Source organism: Chiloscyllium plagiosum, unplaced genomic scaffold (genome assembly GCF_037043375.1).
Source record: "Chiloscyllium plagiosum isolate Xiang-an unplaced genomic scaffold, Cpla_swu_hap1 HiC_scaffold_32, whole genome shotgun sequence".
Taxonomy (NCBI): Eukaryota; Metazoa; Chordata; class Chondrichthyes; order Orectolobiformes; family Hemiscylliidae; genus Chiloscyllium; species Chiloscyllium plagiosum.
Window position 1 is genome coordinate 49,695,173 of NW_028270170.1, and position 17,221 is coordinate 49,712,393.

The 17,221-nt window shown below is 46.2% G+C and overlaps 1 protein-coding gene across 1 annotated transcript in view; it reads right to left on the reverse strand.

The window, feature by feature from the left end:
* ace (angiotensin I converting enzyme (peptidyl-dipeptidase A) 1) overlaps nucleotides 1-17,221 on the reverse strand; it is a 223,852-nt gene that overhangs the window by 197,568 nt on the left and 9,063 nt on the right. The window lies entirely within an intron of this gene.

Here is a 17,221-nt window from a genome sequence, read left to right on the forward strand (position 1 = left end):
CGTGAGAAAAGCCTTACTAAAGTCCATATAGACAGTATCTACCACCCTACCCTCATCTATCTTCTTGATCACATTCTCAAAAAGCTCAATCAAATTTGTGAGACACAAACATCCAGGTACTTTTCGATTATATAGGCAGCATGATGGAAGGTGTGATTGGGGAAGGGTTGGGGAGCTGCTGCAATGCCACTGTGTGTCTGACAGAGAGGTGAATGTTTAAGCTGGTGGATTGGATTCCACATGGAAGGCTGCTTTATCCATGTGTTGCCGGAGCTTTGGGGGCTGGGATGGTGCATTGTCTGGGTTTTTGGATGTGACTGGTGTTTTGTAACATTACTCAGACACTAGACTAAACTTTAACATTTCTTTAAAAAAAAAACGTTCCTAAAGCAGAGGTGATGGTGCATTGGCATTGTCACTGGTCTAATTATTCAGGCAATCCCTGTGGGAACCAGGTTTGAATCCCATCACAGAAGATGATGGAATTTGAATTCAATAAAAGTCTGCAAATAAAAATCTAATGATGACATGAAATGGCTGTTGATTGTTATCCAATAAGAAGCTTAACATTGTCCAGAAGAAATCAACACACTTGACTGGTACCTCATCCAGAAACATTCATACCCTCCATCACTGGAGCTCAGTAGCAGCAGTGCTTACTCCTTCCAAGATGCACTGTAGAAATTCACCAAAGATCCTTAGACAGCACCTTCCAAACCCATGACTACTGCCAGTTGGAAGGACCAGGGCAGTATATACATAGGAATCCCTGTAGGTTCCTGTCCAAGGCACTCACCATTCTGACTTGGGAATATATCGCCATTCCTTCAGTGTTTCTGGGTCAAATTCCTGAAATCCCCTCCCAAGTCATTGTGGGTCTGCAGCACATGGACTGCAGTGGTTCAAGAAGGCAGCTCACCCCCACCTTCTCAAGGGCAACGAGGGATGGGGAACCAACATTCGCCCAGCCAAAGCCCACATCCCCCAGTGAATACAGAAAATTGTCCAATGTCTGCAAATCAGAGTTGGAGAAAAGGGGGAGTTTTGCAGGGGGCATGAAGATTGACTCTCAGATATAATAGGTTCCTTGGCAACTCTCCTCCAGTTCCACACATTTGAACTTCCACAGGGCTCCCAATTGCATGTTCATTGATACATCTGATTTCTGATGAATGGGATTATTTACAATGGCCCAAGTCTTCCAAAAACAGCTATCATTACTGGATTGTTGTTCCTGTACCTATTTTCTTACTCTGCGTCTACACTCTGCTTCTTTGGGCCTGGGTTTAGATGCCAGAGGCCTCACATGTGTGGAGCGAAACCCTTGTAATGTAGGATCACGGGGCGAAGCCAAATCTCACCCCATTTTTACAGCACCAACTGCTCTATTTCAGGAATTAAGTAACTTTACAGCTCCCAAATCCTCAGTGAATAGAGACAGAGTAAGATAAGTGGGTGAAGGGATAGACTTAATCAGATGGTAACTGGGGTGGTGTGGTCAAGGGAAGGGTTATCTGAATGTGACGGGGATGCTGTCAGGGGTTGAATTTCTGCAGTGCACCTTGTATCCCTGATAACCTTTTACCCCTTTGTTTAATAAGATTCTGTCCACCTCTACCTTAAATATTTAAAGATTTTGCTTCCACCATCTTTTCAGGAAGGGAGTTCTGAAGACTCATGAAGATCTGAGGGACAAAATGATTGCCTCATCTGAGTTTCAAGTGGGCCAGCCCTGATTTTTAACCAGTGACTCCTTGTTCTAGATTCTCCCACAAGAGGAATTATCCTTTCCCCCACTCCAGCCTGTCAAGACTTGGCAGGATCTTTTGTGTTTCAACCAACTCATTTCTTATTTTTTTCTAAACTCCAGTGGATCCTGGCCTGTCCAACCATTCCTCGTAAGACAACCCTCCCATTCCTGGTATTAATCTAGTGAACTTGCTTTGAACTGTCTCTAGCATTTACATCCTGCCTTCATTAAGGTGATTATTAATGTACACGGTACTCTGTATAACAAAAGCATTTTCCCCATGATAAATGATAATATTCTATTAGCTTCCCAATTACTTGCTCTACTTGTATACTAACCTTTTGCAATAGATGCACCAAGACATTTTGAGGTCCCTTTGTATCTCAGTGCGATCTCTCACCGTTCAAATAATATGCTTCTTTTTTATTCTTCCACCAAATGGACAATTTCACACTTTCCCATATAGTACTCCATTTCTCACATCTTTGTCTACTCAAATGACCTTTCCACACCTCTCCATAGCCTCTTTCTGTCCTCTTCACAATTTACATTCCGACTTTCAAGTTATCCTTCTGGCTTTGTGTTTCATGTGCTTCATAGCAACTACCTTCTAAAATGCAGACATGTTACCACAGAGGCTGCACAACTATGGTAAGCCACATGTGTACAATGTACAAACACATTTTTCCAAACAGGCCTAAGTATCTGAAAGTACAAATCCCAATAATGGACTGATTAAAATTGGGAATTGACGTGAAGCCAAAATGGATTGAATAGTTTTCTCAGTGGGTTGTGGGGCTGAAGGAGATGGAGGCAGGATGGAGTGAGACTTTGGAGAGGCATAAAAACATGAATGAGAATTTTAAACATCGAGGCTTTGCTTAGGTCGGACACAGTTTGGGTCAGTGAGCACAAGGTGTTGCAGGAACAGGAATTGATGCAAGTTAAGATCCAAACCTTTAGATAACCTGAAGTTGATGGATTAAGATGGGACAACCATTGTGCATGCAGCAAAGCTTGAGGTACTAAAGGGCTTGAGGTACTAAAGGGCTTGATGAAGCTTTTGATCAACTGATGGGTTGAAGCTATTCAGTGGAGTCGGGAAATGAAATGGACAGTCCGAGCCGATCACTGGGTTGAGGAGAACATAAAAGGAGCAAACTGGTTTTATTTCAGCTCGTTACCTGAGAACAGGATGATGTTGGGAATATAGCCTGGAGTGGGAACTGAAGGCAAGAGCTTTAGTTTCCCCAGTATTTAATCAGAGAAAATTTCTGTTCATTTAGTATGGATGTTGAACACAATGTTTGACAGCTTAGAGACAATGGAGGGACAGAGGAAGGCACTGAGGTGTAGCTGGTGTCATTAGCATTGATATGAAAACTAACGCTATGCTTTTAGCTATGTTGCTGAGAGATTATAAATAGGAGAAGCTGAAGATAAATCCTGAGGGATCCTAGAGGCAACAATATGGGACTAGGAAGAGAAACCATTGCAGGAGATTCTTTGGATATGAATAGAACAGTAGAGTCAAAGAGTCATAGAGATGTACAGCACGGAAACAAACCCTCGGTCCAACTTGTCCCTGCCAACCAGATATCCTAAATTAATCTAGTCCCATTTGCCAGCACTTGGCCCATATCCCTCTAAACCCTTCCTATTCATGTACCCATCCAAATGCTTTTCAAATGTTGTAATTGTACCAGCCTCCACCACATTCTCTGGCAGCTCGTTCCGTACACGCACCATCCTCTGCGTGAAAAAGTTGTCCCTCAGGTCCCTTTTAAATCTTTCCCCTCTCACCCTAAATCCATGCCATGTAGTTTTGGACTCCGCTACCCTAGGAAAAAGACCTTGGCAATTCATCCTATCCATGCCCCTCATGATTTTATAAACCTCGAGAGGTCACCCCTCAGCCTCCAACACTCCAGGGAAAACAGTCCCAGCCTATTCAACCTCTTCCTATAGTTCAAACTCTCCAACCCTGGCAACATCCTCGTAAATCTTTTCTGAACTCTTTCAAGTTTCACAACATCCTTCATATAGGAGGGAGACCAGAATTGCACACAATATTCCAACAGTGGCCTAACCAATGTCCTGTACAGCTGCAACATGACCTCCCAACTGCTGTACTCAATACTCTGACCAATAAAGAAAAGCATACCAAACGCCTTCTTCACTATCCTATCTACCTGTGACTCTACTTTCAAGGAGCTATGAAGCTGCACTCCAAGGTCTCTTTGTTCTGCAGCACGCCCTAAGATCTTACCATAGGTTCTGCCCTGATTTGCCTTTCCAAAATACAGCACCTAATGTCTATCTAAATTAAACTCCATCTGCCACTCCTCAGCCCATTGACTCATCTGACTGTTGTAACCTGAGATAACCGTCTTTGCTGTCCACTACACCTCCAATTTTGGTGTCATTTGCAAACTTACTAGCCATATCTCCTATGTTCATTTAACAGAATAGTAATTTATTGTTGCTTGTATTTTTGCAAAAAGATACAGTGAAAAGTGTTTAAATCGCCATTCTCCAGCACCTCTATTAATAACAGACATCATATATATTGAAAAAATTAAATTAAGACAAAATTCATTTTCAAGAAAAAGGCAGGACCCACATTCTGCACCGCTGAAGAATCAGACATAACATCCACCATTACACCCACCCACCTCATTGCCAAGCCTGCCGCTAATCCGGGCCATTGGAATCCTGGGTAGACCCATCACGTCGCTGAAGCTGCTGAGGATGACCTACCAGGACACGGCTGCGATGGCAGTGAGGAACAGACCATACCACATCCACTGCTGTCGCCTTCATTGGGAATTGAGAATCTATCTACCTCTCTCTTCAAAATATTTACAGATTCTGCATCCACTATCTTTTTGAGGAAGGGAATTCCAAAGATTCACAAATGGAAAACATGCTTCCTCATGAATGGCACGGTGGCTCAGTGGTTAGCACTGCTGCCTCACAGCACTAAGGTCCTAGGTTCAATTCCAGCCTCGGGTGACTGTCTGTGTGGAGTTTGCACATTCTCCCCAAGTCTGTGTGGGCTTCATCCAAAGATGTGCAGGGCAGGTGAATTGGCCATGCTAAATTGCCGCTAGTGTTAGGTGCATTAGTCAGAGGGAGATGGGTCTGGGTGGGCTACTCTTTGGGGGGTCAGTGTGGGCTGAAGGGCCTGTTTCCACATTGTAGATAATCTAATTGCTGTTTTAATGGGTGTCCCCTTATTTTTAAATTATGATGCCTGCTTTTAGATTTTCCCAGGAGAGGAAATATACTATCAACATCCACCCAGTCAAGTCTCCTCAGAATCTTAAATGATTTAATTCAGTCATCACTAATTCCAGAGGATATATGCCTAGTCTGTCTAGCATTTCCTCATAAAACAATCTGCTCATTCCAGGGATTAGAAAGCTGCAAACATTTGTGCAATTGCTTCCAACATGTTAACATCCTTCCATACTGTTGACAGTATTCCGAATGCAGTCTTACAAATGCCTTGTATAATAGAAGCATATGCTCTCTGTTCTTGCATTCAAATCCCTTTGCAATAAAACATAACATTCCATTTGCTTTCCTGATTACTTGCTGCAGCTGTATGTTAATCTTCATGCACTAGGACACTCAGATCTCTCAAAGCTCTACGACCTCATTGTGTTTACATAATATGCTTCTTTATTTTTCTTTCTGTCAAAATGGAAACTTCTTACCTTTCCACATTGCACTCCATTTGCTTGACCTTTCTCACTCCTTTAATCTAACCTGATGTCCTTTTTACACTCACTTTTCTACCCAGCTTTATATTATCAGCAAATGTAGCAACCATCACTTCATTCCTTTAATCTAAATCACCACGACTGGACTTATTGGAGACTATCATAAATGTATGGCCTCTGGTGATGCTCTTTCATAGAATGCTTACAGTGTGGAAGCAGGCCATTCGGCCCATTGAGCCCAAACTACAACTCAGACCCACCCCCCCTACCCTATCCCTATATCTCTGCATTTCCAAGATTTCTCCACCTAACCTACACACCCCTGAACACTGTGAGCAATTTCCCATCGCCAATCTACCTAATCTGCACATCTTTGGAGTGTGGGAGGAAACCGGAGCACCCGGAGGGAACCCACGCAGACACGGGGAGAATGTGCAGACTCCACACAGTCAGTCGCCCGAGGCTGAAATCGAACCTGGGTCCATGGCACTGTGAGGCAGCAGTGCTAACCACTGAGCCCCTGCAATAGAAAATATTCCCTCTGGAAAACTTTTCATGGCTTTAAAGACCACTGTTAGATCTCCACAAACCTTTGTTCAAGAGAAAAGATAGTTAAGTCTGTCAATTCTTATTAGATATGCATACTCATGCAATTCTGGAATCATTCTTTCCAATCTTCTGTTTTCCTTCTCTGTGCCCTTATCCATTTTACATAATGTGTCTGCCATACTTGCACAGGATAATCTAAATGGGGTCTAACTAATGTTCAATCCAGGTTTAGTGTCAGGATCCCACACGATGGTATTATTGAATGTCAGATCTCAGACCGATACCTGACTTGTGAGACCATAATTTGTTTTGGTTTGTTTTTAATGAAGTGATCTCTCACTGAAAAATAACTAATCTGCAGATTTTGATTTCATAATAAAACATTTTATTAACAAAAGAAATAAATGAAAAAAAAGCAATCATCACTTATAATTAATCCCCAAACACTTATTTGTAAAAAAAAACACAGCTTTTGTATCCTACCCAAACACCCCGATACCATAGCCAAAGATACCACTCAAAGATACAATACCTACACCAGACTCTCAGTGTCTAACAACTCACTGCATTTAACTCACTTGTGATAACTAGAATAGCAGATAGTTTCTTCCTAGAGCTCGTCATACACTCGAACCTGAATTTGCTGCCCTTTCAGTAGCCTCTTGAGAGTTTTATTCAAACATTTCTGGTCTCAAACTATCAGCAATTCTTTATTCTAAGCTCATCAAATTTTACTCTTGCCGTTTCCTCTCAGAAGCAATAATGAATCGTTTCTCACCCAAACAATTTACAGCACGGTTCAAAATCCAGAGTAAAACTAAGGGCAAACTCTCTCTCAAAGCAACTGGCTGCCCTTCTAAACCATAGCAAACAAAAACTGAAATTGTGGGACAAACTCTGCAGATCACCGGACCTAAAACATTAACTTTGCTTTCTCTCCTCAGATTCTGTCAGACCTGCTGATGAGTTTTTTTCAGCAATTTCTGCTCATTTCCGATTTCCAGCATCTGCAGCTTTTGGTTTTATTTTGCTTACTTTTAACTGTACCTTGTTATAAAATCACAGAATCTCTATGAGCAGGCCATTCAGCTCATTGGGTCCATACCACCCCTCTGAAGGGAATCCCACCCAGACCTCACCCCTATAATCTTGCATTCCTCATGGCTAACCAACCTAACCGACACATCTCTGGACACTACAGACAATTAGCGTGGCCAAACCACCCTAACCTGCACATCTTTGGACTGTGGGAAGAAACTTGGAGGAAACCCACACAGAACACAGAGAGAATGTGCAAATTTCACACAGACAGTAGCCAAAGTGTGTCCCTGGTGCTGTGAGGCAGCAGTGTGAACCATTGTGCTACTGTGTTACCCCTTCTTGCTCAGTTGTAAACTCTTACTGCAATACAAATAAACTCAAATTCTAAAGCTAGGTCACAAACTGTTTAAAAATAAATCACTCTGGTCACAGAAATACTGGTTAATTATTAATTAATTACATTATTAATTCATAGAAAAATTATTAACTATTACATTATTAATAGAAAAAATCCAAATCTTTCACTAGTGCAGAATCCAAAAACCCAAACTTACAACAAATGATATTAACAATGTACATAAACAATAACTCCCCTACTTTTCAATGCTAGCCTTCTAGAAAAAATGCCTGAAGGTCGTTGGATCTTCTTGTGGCTTTATCAACCTGGCGTGCCTTTGAGTGATGTATGCATTGTCCAAGGTTCCTTTATTCCTCTACCACACCTAGACCTGCACCTTACAACTAACGAGTGACCTCCATATTCCTCTTACCAAAATGTAAAATCTGCATTGAACTCCACTTGCCAATTATTTTCCCATTCTTCAATTTATTATGCTCATAATTTGCTGTAGTCCACCTCGTTCCTCCCAGCAAAAAGAAACATTGATGTCAATCGTCAAATCAGAAATTGTGTTTGATCCCAGAGCCGAACATAAATTGTGAATAGCTGTGGTTTGGCACTGACCCTTGCAGAATCTCACTTTCAGTTACTGTGTAACTAGTCCTGCCTCCCTCCTTGTCTTCTGTCTTGAAAGCTAGCAAACCATCCTGCCACTGGTCATGATGGTTTTATTCCTGAGTCTAATATGTGGGACCTTATCCTTTGAAAATCCAAATATGTAACATCTAATATATTAGCATTGCCTACTTTCCCTGTTACTGCCTGAAGAAATGTGAGGTGTGAGGTGATTCACTTTGGAAGGAGTCTCAGGAATACAGAGTACTGGGCTAATGGTAAGATTCTTGGTGATGTAGATGAGCAGAGAGATCTCAGTGTCTTTGTAGATAGATCCCTGAAAGTTGCCACCCAGGTTGATAGGGTTGTTAAGAAGGCATACAGTGTGTTAGCTTTTAATGGTAGAGGGATTGAGTTTTTGAACCATGAGGCCATGTTGCATCTGTACAAAACTCTGGTGTGGCTGTACTTGGAGTATTGCGTACAGTTCTGGTCACCGCATCTTAGGAAGGATGTGGAAGATTTGGAAAGGGTTCAGAGTGAGATTTACAAGGATGTTGCCTGGTATGGAGGGAAGGTCTTATGAGGAAAGGCTGAGGGACTTGAGGCTGTTTTCATTAGAGAGAAGAAGGTTTAGAGGTGACTTAATAAGACATACAAGATGCTCAGAGGAGTAGATAGGGTGGACAGTGAGAGCCTTTTTCCTCAGATGGTGATGGCTAGCCTGATGGGACATAGCTTCAAATTGAGGGAGGATAGACATAGGACAGATGTCAGAGGTAGTTTCTTTACTCAGAGAGTAGTAAGGATGTGGAACACACTGCCTGCAGCCATAATAGACTTGTCAACATTAAGGGTAATTAAATGGTCAGTGAATAAACATATGGATGATAATGAAATAGTGTAGGTTGGATGGGCTTCAGATTGGTCTCACAGGTCAGTGCAATATCGAGGGCTGAAGGGCCTGTACTGTGCTGTAATGTTCTAAGTTCGATGTTAAATGCAATAAGGTTTGGCAAGCAAAATTTTCCCTTTTGTCAGTTCAGGTTGTGTTTTTAATTATAGGTCCTATTCTGCCCTTCACCTCCAACAATGTTCCAAGGAGGTTAATCTGAAACTTGAGAAATGTAAAACTTGCTTTCAATTTGCACAGCTTCCTGGACTGAACACTAAGCCCAGCAATTCCAGCTCAGAAGCAGTGCCCTGTTTGTTTACCAACAGCTGGGGGTTGGAAGTCGTGTTGTCTCTTGTTCCATTGCCACAAATGCTTCCATTGCATTATCGGCACCTGCCACTTAATCGCAGCCACCTTTGATCAGATCACAGAATGTTCTCTTCTTGTGCTTGCTGTAGCTGAGCTGGTAGCACTCCATGTGGGTCGGAATGTCATGGATTCAAAGCTCACTTCTGGGGCTTGAGCACAAAATCGAGAGAAATGGTACTGAGAGAATGTTGTACAGTTGGAAGTGCAGTCTTTCAGGTGAGATGTTACACTGAGTTTCCACCTGGGCTCTCAGTTGGCTGAAACAGGGCCATGACATTAGCTTCAACTGTGCCCGAGTTGGATCTTGAAATCTGATTAACTTCCATGCACAAATTATAAAAACAAAACTAATTCACATCCAAAGGGGATCGAATCCACAATCTAATTTGATAGCATAATCTTCACATACATAATTCAAATCGCTTTAAATGTTAAGTCCACAATCAAAACCAATGAGTACACACCTCTCCAAGTAATTGTTGAAGAGCATCTAGAACAAATGCAAATGCTAAATGAATATTCAAAACACAAGATTACAATTCAGCTTCTGGGTCATGACCAGGCTCCAAATAAAAAAAACACATAAAAGTATAATTTATCCAGTCAATACCTTATGGAGCTATAATAAGTCTCGTACAGAAAACAGCAAGAAACATAAACCAGACAGAAACATAGAAATATGACTCAGCTTGGCGCAGGTAAATGAGAATGGGGGCGAAAGTGAGGACCGCAGATGCTGGAGATTAGAGTCAAGATTAGAGTGGTGCTGGAAAAGCACAGCAGGTCAGGCAGCATCCGAAGAGCAGGAAAATCGACGTTTTGAGCAAAAGCCCTTCATCAGGAATCAGATAAGAATGGAACCAGACGGGAGCTGACCCACTCAGCTGGATAATGGTGGAGAGGGCCTGGGGAGGATGGTGAAGCAGGTGAAAGGCTGAAGGCAGGTTTGGAGAAATTAGAAGGGCACATTTACCTTTGTCACATAGAATGTCACGACTGACACGACAGAGTTCCAGTTCAGTTCAGTAACAAAGTTTTAAACCTAATCTGCATGAATCATGGAAGTTAAGGAAAAGTGGGTGCTGATTTGAGACGTGGACCCTGGAGAGGAATGGTAGGTTGAAAACAGGATGGTAGTTTGCAAAGGTGAACCGATCAAGAGTTTTATTCTCTGAGAAGGGTCTGATGATGAAAGATTTCAAGGTGTGAGGGGCAACACCTGAACAGTGTGAACCAACTCACCTACTGCACCAAGTTCTCTCTAAGCTGTGCCATCACACTGATCCCAGTAAATTAATGTGCACTCAGATGTGCAAAATAACATAAAGATCTTTTCTTCCTTAATTCTCTCATGAGATATGAGTAGTACTGACAGGGCCAGTATTTATTGTCCATCCCCAAGTGCCCTTGAATTGAACAGCTTGTTTGACCATTTCAAAGGCAGTTACTGGAGGATTGCTATGGATCTGAAGTTACTGGAGTTACCAGACCAGGTAAGGATGGTAGATTTCCTTCCCTTAAGGAAATCTACCGATAGGATTTACAACAAACAATGATGGATTTCACAGTCATTGTCACTGAGTCCAGCTTTATATTCCAGACTTGAGCTGACTGAATTTAAATCGCACCATTTGCCCTGGTGGGGACTGAACCATGTCCCCAGTGCCTAGACCTGAACCTAGACCAGTGCCTCAACCATGTCTCCAGTGCCTAGACCTCTAGACCACTAATCCAGTGATACTCTGTACTTAAAGAAATCATATGAACAGTCCAAAAAACCAAGCAGCAAACTGAACTGCTAACCCTCCAACCTCTCCTCGTTCCTATTCACTGTGAAATAGTTTGCACTGTTCAGGTGTTGCCCCTCACACCTTGAAATCTCTCATCATCAGACCCTTCTCAGAGAATAAAACTCTTGATCGGTTCACCTTTGCAAACCTTTCAATCGGAGATAGGAGAAGAACAATAAAGAGATCCAAGTTCAGGATCTTGGGCACAGAGTTACCCTGAAACAAGTCCAATGGAAAGGAGAGTTGCCAATAGTGGTGACCAATTGGATGGTCTCGATCTTTGTGACAGGCAAGTCAATGAGAAAATTCTCTGATGACTTTGCCTTAAGAGTATGTGCTAGACTCTTCACCGTGTTCAGCACCATCCTGAAAGGAAGGGCTTGTGCAAGGCACCTCCCAGAGTTGGATGATCAATGTGATGACCTGACAGAGGAGCATCAGCTACTTCAGGAAGACAACAGAAAGATTTTCATTTGTGTGGCACCTTTCATGATCAAAGTGCTTTACAGGCAATTGGGAATCCAGTTAATGCCTGAACCAAAGGATGGCTCCTCCAACAATACAGTGCTCCCACAATACTGCACTGGAGGGTTATCCTTGACTTTTGTGCTCAGGCTCTGGGTGAGACTCAAAACTGTAACCCTCTGATTCTGAGGACAAAGAGAAAGGGTTGGAAGGACAAGGTGGTATCCTTCCTGGGGTTAAAGGGCAATGCAAACCCTCTGGTCATCTTCTCCCAGAAGCTCTGGTGCTGGCTCTGAGAACCTGCAAGTTCCCTTCCTTAATTTCTTCAACAGTGTGTCAGCAAACATTGTGCTCAACATCCAATACATTATTTGCACTGTGAACATTGCAGAGTCTGCTTTAACATTTCCAGGCAAATTCAAATAGTAACCTGTAGCCAGAACCAGACAATCGATAAAATCCAGATTCTCAATCAGGCTAGGCTCAGCTCCTCAGGCCTCATTCAGCACTTTGTCCATAATAACACAAAACAAATACACAAGCAGAATCTGAGCAATCTTCAATAGAGTAAGTAACAATGTTCAACCCAATGATCAGCTCCGGTCATATACTCACGCCATTGCTAAGACTGTCCTTTTCAATCTCTGTAATATCACCAAACTGCAGCAAAACCACAACCCAGTTGCTGATCAAAATCTTCACCCTTGCCTTTGGTACCTCCCTAGCTGGTCAACACATCCCAATCCATTAACTTCAGATCACCCAGTGTTGAAATATCACACTGTTGCTCTTTCTCTTAATATTAGATGCTGAGTGTGCTCCAGGGATACATAAATCCTGACAGAAACACTGATTATCAGTCACTAAGGCATTTAATTGATACTCAACAATTCCTCTGTGTATAAATGAGCAAAAAGCCACTATTTCGTCAAGGTATTTTCATAGAATTAAAGAGTCACGGAAATGTGCAGATTGTGCCCCACCCCACTACCCTCTGTAACTGAAGAATCTGCTTACTGAGTTCCAGCCCGTACCCCAGTCAGTGCATCATATTTTTTCCAGGTCTTGTAAAGACTTTTAGAATTAGCTTTATTGTGACATACACACAAATGAGTACTGTGAATAATTTTCAAGTTGCCACTTATGGCAGCACCTTAGGTACCAATGTACAGATTCTTAAGTATAAACTATTAGGAAACAAAAAGAAAAAAAAAAGAAAAAAAATACAGCAATAAACTAGAAATTCAGAGAAATAAGAGTTCAGAACAGTAGCGAAGCAAACGCAGACCGCGCTGGGCGTCATCTCGAGGCCGGGAGTTAGAGACCACACTGAGGCCAGGAGATAGAGACCACATTGAGGCCAGGAGTTAGAGACCACACTGAGGCCGGGAGTTAGAGACCACACTGAGGCCGGGAGTTAGAGACCACACTGAGGCTGGGAGTTAGAGACCACACTGAGGCCGAGAGATAGAGACCATACTGAGGCCATGAGTTCAAGACCACACTGAGACCGGGAGTTAGAGACCACAGTGAGGCCGGGAGTTAGAGACCACACTGAGGCCGGGAGTTAGAGACCACACTGAGGCCGGGAGTTAGAGACCACACTGAGGCCAGGATTAGAGACCACACTGAGGCCAGGAGTTAGAGACCACACTGAGGCCGGGAGTTAGAGACCACACTGAGGCCAGGATTAGAGACCACACTGAGGCCAGGGGTTAGAGACCACACTGAGGCCAGGAGTTAGAGACCACACTGAGGCCAGGAGTTAGAGACCACACTGAGGCCGGGATTAGAGACCACACTGAGGCCAGGAGTTAGAGACCACACTGAGGCCCGGAGTTAGAGACCACACTGAGGCCGGGATTAGAGACCACTGAGGCCAGGAGTTAGAGACCACACTTCGGCCGAGAGTTAGACACCACACTGAGGCCGGGAATTAGAGACCACACTGAGGCCAGGAGTTAGAGACCACACTGAGGCCGGGATTAGAGACCACACTGAGGCCAGGAGTTAGAGACCACACTGAGGCCCGGAGTTAGAGACCACACTGAGGCCGGGATTAGAGACCACTGAGGCCAGGAGTTAGAGACCACACTTCGGCCGAGAGTTAGAGACCACACTGAGGCCGGGATTAGAGACCACACTGAGGCCAGGATTTAGAGACCACACTGAGGCCGGGATTAGAGACCACACTGAGGCCGGGAGTTAGAGACCACACTGAGGCCGGGAGTTAGAGACCACACTGAGGCCGGGAATTAGAGAACACACTGAGGCCGGGAGTTAGAGACCACACTGAGGCCGGGAGTTAGAGACCACACTGAGGCCGGGATTAGAGACCACACTGAGGCCAGGATTTAGAGACCACACTGAGGCCGGGATTAGAGACCACAGTGAGGCCGGGAGTTAGAGACCACACTGAGGCCGGGAGTTAGAGACCACACTAAGGCCGGGAGTTAGAGACCACACTGAGGCCAGGATTAGAGACCACACTGAGGCCAGGAGTTAGAGACCACACTGAGGCCGGGAGTTAGAGACCACACTGAGGCCAGGATTAGAGACCACACTGAGGCCAGGAGTTAGAGACCACACTGAGGCCAGGAGTTAGAGACCACACTGAGGCCAGGAGTTAGAGACCACACTCAGGCCGGGATTAGAGACCACACTGAGGCCGGGAGTTAGAGACCACACTGAGGCCGGGAGTTAGAGACCACACTGAGGCCGGGAATTAGAGAACACACTGAGGCCGGGAGTTAGAGACCACACTGAGGCCGGGAGTTAGAGACCACACTGAGGCCGGGATTAGAGACCACACTGAGGCCAGGATTTAGAGACCACACTGAGGCCGGGATTAGAGACCACAGTGAGGCCGGGAGTTAGAGACCACACTGAGGCCGGGAGTTAGAGACCACACTAAGGCCGGGAGTTAGAGACCACACTGAGGCCAGGATTAGAGACCACACTGAGGCCAGGAGTTAGAGACCACACTGAGGCCGGGAGTTAGAGACCACACTGAGGCCAGGATTAGAGACCACACTGAGGCCAGGAGTTAGAGACCACACTGAGGCCAGGAGTTAGAGACCACACTGAGGCCAGGAGTTAGAGACCACACTCAGGCCGGGATTAGAGACCACACTGAGGCCCGGAGTTAGAGACCACACTGAGGCCGGGATTAGAGACCACTGAGGCCAGGAGTTAGAGACGAGAGTTAGAGACCACACTGAGGCCGGGATTAGAGACCACACTGAGGCCCGGAGTTAGAGACCACACTGAGGCCGGGATTAGAGACCACTGAGGCCAGGAGTTAGAGACCACACTTCGGCCGAGAGTTAGAGACCACACTGAGGCCGGGATTAGAGACCTCACTGAGGCCAGGATTTAGAGACCACACTGAGGCCGGGATTAGAGACCACACTGAGGCCGGGAGTTAGAGACCACACTGAGGCCGGGAGTTAGAGACCACACTGAGGCCGGGAGTTAGAGACCACACTGAGGCCAGGATTAGAGACCACACTGAGGCCAGGAGTTAGAGACCACACTGAGGCCGAGAGTTAGAGACCACACTGAGGCCGGGAGTTAGAGACCACACTGAGGCCGGGATTAGAGACCACACTGAGGCCGGGAATTAGAGAACACACTGAGGCCGGGAGTTAGAGACCACACTGAGGCCGGGAGTTAGAGACCACACTGAGGCCGGGAGTTAGAGACCACACTGAGGCCGGGATTAGAGACCACACTGAGGCCGGGAATTAGAGAACACACTGAGGCCAGGAGTTAGAGACCACACTGAGGCCGGGAGTTAGAGACCACACTGAGGCCGGGATTAGAGACCACACTGAGGCCGGGAGTTAGACACCACACTGAGGCCGGGAGTTAGAGACCACACTGAGGCCGGGAGTTAGAGACCACACTGAGGCCAGGATTAGAGACCACACTGAGGCCAGGAGTTAGAGACCACACTGAGGCCGAGAGTTAGAGACCACACTGAGGCCGGGAGTTAGAGACCACACTGAGGCCGGGATTAGAGACCACACTGAGGCCGGGAATTAGAGAACACACTGAGGCCGGGGGTTAGAGACCACACTGAGGCCGGGAGTTAGAGACCACACTGAGGCCGGGATTAGAGACCACACTGAGGCCGGGTATTAGAGAACACACTGAGGCCGGGAGTTAGAGACCACACTGAGGCCGGGTGTTAGAGACCACACTGAGGCCAGGATTAGAGACCACACTGAGGCCAGGAGTTAGAGACCACACTGAGGCCAGGAGTTAGAGACCACACTGAGGCCGAGAGTTAGAGACCACACTGAGGCCGGGAGTTAGAGACCACACTGAGGCCGGGAGTTAGAGACCACACTGAGGCCGGGAGTTCGAGACCACACTGAGGCCGGGAGTTAGAGACCACACTGAGGCCAGGATTAGAGACCACACTGAGGCCAGGAGTTAGAGACCACACTGAGGCCGAGAGTTAGAGACCACACTGAGGCCAGGAGTTAGAGACCACACTGAGGCCGGGAGTTAGAGACCACACTGAGGCCGGGAGTTAGAGACCACACTGAGGCCCGGAGTTAGAGACCACACTGAGGCCGGGATTAGAGACCACACTGAGGCCAGGAGTTCGAGACCACACTGAGGCCGGGAGTTAGAGGCCAAACTGAGGCCGGGAGTTAGAGACCACACTGAGACCGGGATTAGAGACCACACTGAGGCCAGGAGTTAGAGACTACACTGAGGCCGGGAGTTAGAGACCACACTGAGGCCGGGAGTTAGAGACCACACTGAGGCCGGGAGTTAGAGACCACACTTCGGCCGAGAGTTAGAGACCACACTGAGACCGGGATTAGAGACCACACTGAGGCCAGGAGTTAGAGACTACACTGAGGCCAGGAGTTAGAGACCACACTGAGGCCGGGAATTAGAGAACACACTGGGGCCGGGAGTTAAGAGACCACACTGAGGCCAGGAGTCTGGGTCCGCACTGAGGCCGGGAGTCTGGGTCCACATTGAGGCTGGGAGCCTGGGTCCACACTGAGGCCGGGAGTCTGTGTCCACACTGAGGCCAGAAGTCTGTGTCCACACTGAGGCCAGGAGTCTGGGTCCGCACTGAGGCCAGGAGCCTGGGTCCACACTGAGGCCGGGTGTCTGTGTCCACACTGAGGCCGGGTGTCTGTGTCCACACTGAGGCCAGGAGTCTAGGTCCATGCTGAGGCCGGGTGTCTGTGTCCACACTGAGGCCAGGAGTCTGTGTCCACACTGAGGCCAGGAGCCTGTGTCCACGCTGAGGCTGGGAGTTTGGGTCCACACTGAGGCCGGGAGTCTGGGTCCACACTGAGGCCGGGAGTCTGGGTCCACGCTGAGGCCGGGAGTCTGGGTCCGCACTGAGGCCGGGAGTCTGGGTCCACACTGAGGCCGGGTGTCTGGGTCCACACTGAGGCCGGGTGTCTGGGTCCACACTGAGGCCGGGTCTGGGTCCACGCTGAGGCCGGGAGTCTGGGTCCACGCTGAGGCTGGGATTTTGAGTCCATGCTGAGGCCGGGTGTCTGCGCTGACTTTCATCCCAGCTTTAGCGATAGTGCTGCCCGAGGACAGAAGGTAAAAAGAAGGGGAATGAAATGGACAGATTGAACGAGTTCTGGCTATGGAAACGTACTCTGCCACCATCTTGGACTGCAGCCAAGTAAT